This window comes from Tupaia chinensis, unplaced genomic scaffold (genome assembly GCF_000334495.1).
Source record: "Tupaia chinensis unplaced genomic scaffold, TupChi_1.0 Scaffold000368_1, whole genome shotgun sequence".
In the NCBI taxonomy this organism is placed as follows: Eukaryota; Metazoa; Chordata; class Mammalia; order Scandentia; family Tupaiidae; genus Tupaia; species Tupaia belangeri.
This window is the reverse complement of record NW_006159865.1, coordinates 2,215,045-2,223,500: the sequence shown is the minus strand read 5'-3', so window position 1 is coordinate 2,223,500 and position 8,456 is coordinate 2,215,045.

The window sequence follows — 8,456 nt, the reverse complement described above, 5'->3', positions numbered from 1 at the left end:
AAATTCAAGGGCGAATGCCTAAATGGTCTCTTGAAAGAACAGGTCAGGGAAGCACTAACCCAGTCTGGTAGGCAGAATACTCTATTTGGTTACTGACTTGAGCCACTTGGATATGCTGTAGAACCAGACATTGTGTCAAGGTGACTAAGTTTGGCTTCTGGTATGAGCGTTAAACTTGTATTCAAAATAAATGACCAGGCAACTTAAAATTATAATTCACTACGGGGGCCTAGAATCACTTGCTGGTACACCTACATTTTCAGAACCATTGCTCTACACCTAGATGCTGATTTTTTAAGGCACCCAGGTCACTCTGTCTGTTCCCCACTTAATTTGTCAAATTTATTTGAAAAGTCAGAGATAGCCATTCTCTAAAACCAGTGGAAAAGAAGTTCAGGGAATCTAATAGTGGTCAGTGACATCCCAAGAGACAGGATCTCCAGGAAGGAAGTGCTAAAGATTGCAGAAAGGTGAGAAGACTTATCAGTGCATTCTGGAATGTAACTTGTCTTCACTGATGATGTGAAAAACACTGCTGCAGAGGAGCAGAGAGTGCTATTCCAGAAAGCGGTAGCAATATGGTTGCAGCCGAACTGGAATCTGAGCACCACTGCAATGGACAGAGAGCCTGGCCAGCCAAGGGCTAGCGATATTGCCTCATCAAGGAGAAAGAAAAATGGGGAATAAAAATCCATAGTCAACATGGAGCTAGTGGGAAAATGTCAGAGAAGAAAGGAAGAAAACAGTCTCATCAAATTTGTGAGAAAGACATTTCTCACAAAATTGTTTACTGTGAGATTCAGATTACACTATGAAGAAGCAGATATTTTCAGTAGAATGAAAGGAGACATGACCCCTATGGAATAGAAGACAAAAATGATAAAAGGGAAAAGACATTCCTGAAAAGACAAGAAGGTGAAGTGAAAGGAGATGAATAACATTAAAAAAATATTTCAAGTACATTAAAAATTAAATAGTAGGATTAAAGTCTCCATTGGAAACAAAAAGGTGATGATTTAGAATTACAAAAATATCAAAGCAATAAAGATACTCTTCCAGAATATAGAAACAAAGGATAAGTTGGCGATAAATGATGAGAAAGAAGATAAACAGATGATAAGGAATAAAAATTCAACAAATTACATGATAGTAATGGCTGTACAATGTTTTCAGTGCTAAAAGCTACTTTGCCGTACAGTATATAGTGTTTAAAATGGAAAATGTAGTTATGTAAATTTTATCTCAATACAAATATATGCAAAACAGTAACATTTCATTAGAGTGGACTTAAGGAAAATGATATTTTTATCATTTCCAAAAATTTTTTTTTTTGGAGAGGTTTTTTGCTATAGGGCGCCTGCGCTCACCAGACAGACAGAGAGACAGAAAATGAGAAATCACCGCCCGGGGGTGATTGCCACGGAGCAATCCCTTCTCCTCCGTTCTCCTCTTGGGATCTTGGGCACACACACACACGCACCCGGCATGAGTTTTAAGCCACGGGGTCTGGGATGCGAACCATGGTCAACTACATGAGAGTCCAGCGACATAGCCATTACGCTAACTACTGGTCCCTTTCATTTCCAATTTTTTTCTCGCTATAATTATATTTAAAAATCTAAGTCTTTAAAGCTTTCACTATGGGTTTATAGTAGTAATTTTCAAATAAATTCTCGTATTCTGAGAACCTTACGTTTACATCCTTTCCAAAGGATTATTGTCTAAGTCATACTCATATCCTACTGTTTTATGGTTTGAATTTGTGGGAAATGTTTCTGGAGCCAACAAAGGGAGATGAGTGCCCTAAGAGAGAGGCATAGAAGTCGGTAAAAAGTGTCCATATGTTTGTGGAATGATACGATATTAGAGACTATCTCACCTGACTTCTTCATCTCAGTGCTATCACGCATAGCATTCTAGCTTCCTTGGTGTTGACACTGCATTTGTTTTCTGTCCCTACTCACGGCTCCTTCTTGCCTAGATTCCCATCTTCAATGGTTGAACCACTGGGGTTTGTCTTTCTTGACTCCATCCTGTTCGCTCTTCATCCAGACCTTTGAATTATTGTACTTTCTTAAGTCTTTGCCAAACGTTCACTTAAACAGAGTCTCTAAAGCTTTGTTTACTCAAGGAACCATCTCTGAAAGACTTTATGTCAAATTAGGACTTTTTTTCTTTTTTGTTCTAAGAAATTCATAACCAAACCCGTCAATTAAGATGAGTATTTATTTTCTTGTAGTCCAGAAATACCTGTTTCAGTAGGCTTCATGTTGTTGATGTCAGGGTTATGATCGATATGATTTATCCCTTGTTTTTCCATATTTATTCGTCTCCTTTGGAAGACTTTGTGTGGGAATAATCATATGATTATTTCATATGAAAATGTAACACAAAGATACACTTAATTAAAATTCCCTCTGTGATGTTGGGAGAGAATTGTCTCCTTAATTAAAGAAGCCAGACTTTGTTCAACAAGTGTTTGCAAGCATCTATTAAAGTATGTAAGACATTATGGTAGAAAGGAGTGAACTGAGCAGCTTGCAAGGACTTATTAGTGAGACCATAAGACAGATGCTGTCTTTAGCACGTCATGGTTACAAGTGAAAGTGGGATTGTTAATCTATTAAGATAGACCCTACATGGTTCATAACATTAGCCAATTGGTTGTCTGAATGTCAGCCAGCTGATGTAAAGCAAGTAGCTTTACATCAGGGGAAAAGCAAACTCTTTTTAAATTTAATTTTATTTTAAATTGACAAATAGTTGCATATATTTTGGGAGGGTACAGTGAGATATGAAATGATTAAATCCATATGGAAAGATTCAGTCAGGGTAATTAACAAATCCATTATATCATATATTTGTATGCGTGAGTATGATGAGAATAGTTAAAGCTAATTTTTAAACAAGGATTGGGCAGTTAAGGTCATGGAGTTGGGAATACTGACCAACAGAAAACAGGTATCTTTGGGAGAATGTTAAAGGAAGGCTTGGAAAAAAGTGCAGGGCTGGTCCTGTGGCCTAGTGATTAAGGGAACTCAATCTCACATGACTGACCATGGTTTAAATCATAGCTCTGGTGGAAAACGTGCCAGTGCATGTGCATGAATCCTCAAAGTCCTAACAGGATGGAGACAAGGAGAAGAGATTGTGGGGTAACCATGCCCAGTTGGGGCATGCTTTCTGCCTATCTCTCTTTCTTTCTTACTGTCTGTCTCTGTGATGAACACACATGTTCTCTGGCAATTAAAATGAAAAAAGAAAGAATAGAATGCAGAAAAAAAGAGAAAGTTTGAAGACTCCATCAATTTATTCAATGTGGGGCATTCTGCTACACTTTGGTTAAGCAACAGAAATAAAGGAAGTTCCATACCTTGGACAGGTAGTGTTTCAAAGTAGAAAGAGATGCATAAATAAGTAGCTGAAAAAACTATGAGAACTATAGTAGATATCTTTAGTCACACCACATTCTAGTTAAAGTTTGGGTGCCATGTTCTGGGTAAGACTGGATAAAAAGAATCTTTCCTGATGGCTGTTTTTTTCTTGGGACTTTTGGATTCCTCAGTCTGATATTTTGGGATTATTTTTGGTTTTATTGTTTGATTTTTTTTATAAGCTTAATAAATCATGTGTATTAAAACTGACATAAACTTGAACCATGCCCACAGGTATGTTGTGAAACTTAGCAATTCTTACGGTCCAGTGGCATCTCTGATAGAGCCAATGGATGGATAAAGCCCAGAGTACCAGCAGGTACTGCCTAAAATTTCTTTCTCCACCAGGTGTTCTAGTGCTTGAACACCGTAGGTATCACCAATTCGAGATTCCCAAATTGAAGGAGCAGGACTCTATTCTTTGATTCTAGGTGGGTGGGCAATTTGTTTTATCCTAGGGGCTCTTGGACTTTAAGAAGTAGGCTGAGTGAGCCAGTTATCTAAAAAGGTGGCTGGCACAGATGGGTTGAGGGCCCAGCAGGGAGGGAAGAGAAGAAGCAGAAAGCCTTCCAAGAAGAAGCTAAAAATTGACCTAGTTATTTTGATGGCATGCTTTGCTGCATTTTCCCCTCAGGCCAAGCCCAAGCTCCCTGATACGAAATTGAAGCACACACTGCTAAGGACTTAAAACATGGGGATTTTTCAAGTGTTTTATTTCTTTTTTCCTTTTCATTTCATTTCTTTTTTTCTTGCCTCAGGATGCTCTGCTTTATCAAGAAATATCTGTCCTCAGGCTGAAAATAGCTATAGTAATTAGGATTATTTGTGTTGAGTCAGTGAGTCCAGAGAGCAGTGGACAGCCGAGGGTGAGAGGCAAAGCCATCTGGCTTCTGTGCATCACTCCTTTCAGGATCTGGAGAGCCATCGGGACATATGGGGAAGAGCTTGATTGTGGGGGCTGAAGAAACAGAGGCAGGTGCAGTCCTGACCTTTAGCTCTTTTGGGCTCTCTGCCCAAACCAAATCGCCCCTTTAATGGTAAGCATTTTATTTCTAACTTACTATCCCCATATTTTGTTTAGACCACTTCTTGGGTTCATAGGCCAAAGTATAGTACAGCATTTACCAACAGTGGTACTATTGACATTTTGGGCCAAATAATAATAATAACTATTATTATTTTAAAAGATTTTTTGCTATAGGATTCAGAGAGCGAAATTGAGATATCAGCCCCCGGGGAGATGGCCAAGCTGCAATCCCTTCTCCTCCATTTTCCTTTTGGGATTTTGGGCACACATGCACACACACCTGGTGTGAGTTTCAAGCCACTGGGTCCAGGACTCACATTGTGGTTGGCCATGTGGAAGTCCAGCACCTTAACCACTAGGGCACCTGCTGGGTCTGGTCCCGATAATTCTTTATCTGTGGGAGGGGGCTGTCCTAAGAATTGTAGGGTTTTTATTAGCATCTCTGCCTTCTACACACCGGATGGGTAGCCCCTCAGCACTCCTAGGTACCTGATCTTCATGATTTCTAACATTGTTTCCAGACATTAGCAGATATCAAATTATTTTGAGAACCAGTGCTATGGAGTTGTGAAACAGTTCATAGCTGAACATGAAACGTGTTCCTGCTAAATCTGGAGCAGAGAACTATGCAGATTCTCTCTTTAGACCATTAATGTCATCTCTTTGCAGAAATGCTTATAATGCAACCATGTTCTAAAGACTATTTTACTAATTATTGTTGCTGAGAACTCACTCAGTGAGAAATATATACACTGAATCTGGGAGTGACCACAGTAGTTATTGACTCTGAATAATTGATCAGAATATTTATTTTGGATTACCTATAAAGTGTCTGAAAATGAATCAAGAGAAATGTGACAATAGGAACCTATCCCTGAAGGCCATATACAAGTTCAACCTACTTAATAAAATGGTCCCAGGCCATTACTGTCATGCCTGGTACAAGCGGTGACTAAAAAGGTAAAATTGAGAACTATGCCAAATCACTACTAGAAAAAGTGAGTAGGTGCCTGGTTCAGTTTCTAATCTGAGAGTCAGAGCCAGTAAACTGGGGTGTGCCTGTGGCAGACAGTGCTAGTGGTACCTAGTACCTGTCATGCCCTCTTCTATAGTAGTAGAACCCTTGATTTTTGGTTGGTACTTCCATGCATTAACCCCACTACATGGATTTCTGCTCCAATTACAACTTTATAAAGAAACTTTTTGTTCTTGTTCTTAGACTCAGAAACATATATTAATAACTCCTTTGGGTTGTTATAAACTTACTAAAGTAAAACCAATTATTATTACTATTATGTTTTAATTTGCCAGATGACACATGTGCTTGCCAGAGAGAGACACAGAAAGAAAGAGAGAGAACAGGAAAGTGGGAAAGCAACCCATATCTGCTTTTTTTTTTTTTTTTTTTTTTTATTTTTGGGCACACATGCACATGTACCTGCCATGTTTTTCAAGTCAGAGGGTTCAAGACTCCAACTGTGCAGTTGACCATGTGAGAGCCTGCCATCTTAATCACTACACCACAAACTGATCCAAAAATTACATTATTATTATTATTTTTTTTTACTTTAAGAAATTTTTAAAAAATTTTTACAGGTAGACTAGATAAGGCAGGCGTTGTAAATACTCTATGTCCAGTGAAGAAAAGGAAGCTCTGAGGAGAATCAGTAACTCCCCGAGGTTCCTCTTGCGTGTAGTAGACTGGACCTTAGCATTGCATCTCCATCTTCATGCCTTCTTGTGTTGTACTTTGTTGTATTTCCTTGTAGGAGTGTCTTTAGCAAGAGAAATTTTAATTAATTTTTGTTTTTGTTAGTGTGACACACATTTGTGGTGCTAAAATGGTCCTTGCCAATTGATTATGGAGAGCTCTGGTACTCAGAGGGGAAAAGAACTTACAATTAGTAGTAATAAAAAAGGAAAAGGTGAAAAAGACAGGAATACAATCAATCCAAAGAATATGGAATAATTTGATTCATTATAAGAATAATAAGCACTTAATGATAGGAATTCATGGAGGTCAGTTAAATCCACGTGAAATAAGTGACCCTTTCATGTCACAGATGGAACACTGAACACAGGGTAATTAGTCAGTTGGCCACGGGCACATGTTAGTCCGTAGAGTACAGGAGTGTACTCTATAAATCCTTTCTGATATTGACTTAGGACTCATGGAAGTTGTTTTCGTTTGTAAATGTTTTTGATTATTCTCAAAGTCTATGAGTTTAAATTTATCTTACCTTAGAATCTCTTTTTATTTTTTTCTCTCTGTCTTTTTTTCTTTCTTTCTATGGCATTATCTACTTGAAGATTTTCCATCTAGGTGTTCTTGTTGGGTATGAAGTAACGGCTGGGGAAACAAGGATCTTTGTCTTCACCCAATTTCTAGCCATCCTCGTACCTGGGCATGATGTCCCTCAAACATACATCTATTGGGGAATGAATTCACCCCTGAAAAAATGATATTGGACGTTCTTCTCTCTCACTCTGCACTCAATCTCTTGCTATGATTCTATTGATACTACTTTGTCCTTTTTACTTTTACTCCTGGGAAGAGAAAAGGGGTACTCCTTCCCCTTCCTTAGTGGGGCACATTCTCTCATCCTCTTTTAGGAAACTGCCCCCAAGTTGGAAGAAATGGTAAATTGGACTGCTCAGAGTATGTCAAATTTCTTGACCAATGGAATATGGTAGGAGTAACCAGTTTCCAGGTCCATGGTTTAAGAGATTGTTAACTACAGCTCCTAATCTTTTAGAATACTTGCTCTTGAAACTGAAGTACCAGGGTGTAATGGCTTTCAAGCAGCCCCTCAAGGAGAGGTCTACAGGGAAAAGAATCAGGTTTCCAGGCCAATAATGCTGAATGAGCTCCCTCCCAGCCAACACCCAGTTGCTACTATTGTGAGTAAAGTAAAGGGAAGAGAGAGAGAGATAGCGAGAGAGAGAGAGAGAGAGAGAGAGAGAGAGAGAGAGAGAGAGAGAAGAGGAGAGGAGAGGAGAGGAGAGGAATGGAGCGGAGCGGAGAGGAGAGGAGAGGAGAAGAGAACTTCCAGTGGAGCCTGGTCATGCTGCAACCCTTTTTCCTCGTTTTACATCCCATCAGGACCCTGGGCATGTGTTTAGGCATCCTTTGTGTTGCCTCTGGGGCTGGGATATGAACCCCAGCTGGTCATGTGGGGTCTGCTACCTCTCAATAATGCCTAACTGATGCACTATAGGGTCGGCCTTGATGTATTTCTTAATCACGTGTTTTGTTTATAAGACATGCATGTTTTTTTTTATAATTTAATGCTTTTGTAATTAGAATATATCTTCTAATTATTGTGAACATTTAATATGCCTTTTTTTTCTTCTCTTGATCATTTGTTTTCTTAGAAATCTCTGTGAGCTATAATTGGCAGTGTCTTAGAATGGAAGAAACATAATGTATTTTGTCTTTCACTTGCTCCTATCGTATTTGGTGTGTTCCCTCATAATTGATAGTAGATTATGAGATCATTGAGGAAAAGAGTCAAGTGTTGTGCTACTCCTATATCCCAAACACTTAGCACAATGCTCACACTTAGGACAGGCTCCGTAAGTGGCTGTAAAGGATTGGAGATCCTTTCCTACTTTTTCTTACCCAGCATTTAGAGATTCACAAAGTTGGGAGAAATCTTTACATCCCTTGTAAAACTCCACAAAAGAAGAATTATAGCAAGCCCAACCGTATACCCTGTAATTCATTTTGATGTTTGACATCTCTGAATCTGCACACCATGTTCATTTAGCCTTTTGTTATAAGCCATGCTTGTGGCTCTGAAGTTTTTCTGGGGAAAAACAAAAAAAAAATCTGAATTATTCTTTTACACATAACTAACATCTGTATTCCTGGAGCATACACATGTTGGCCCTGCACCGCATGTCATTGTCCTAAAGGATTAGGATTAGTTTTATAAATCCTCTTTATTTAGCATGCTTCACAGCTAGAACCTACTAAATCAAGTGCTGCTCTT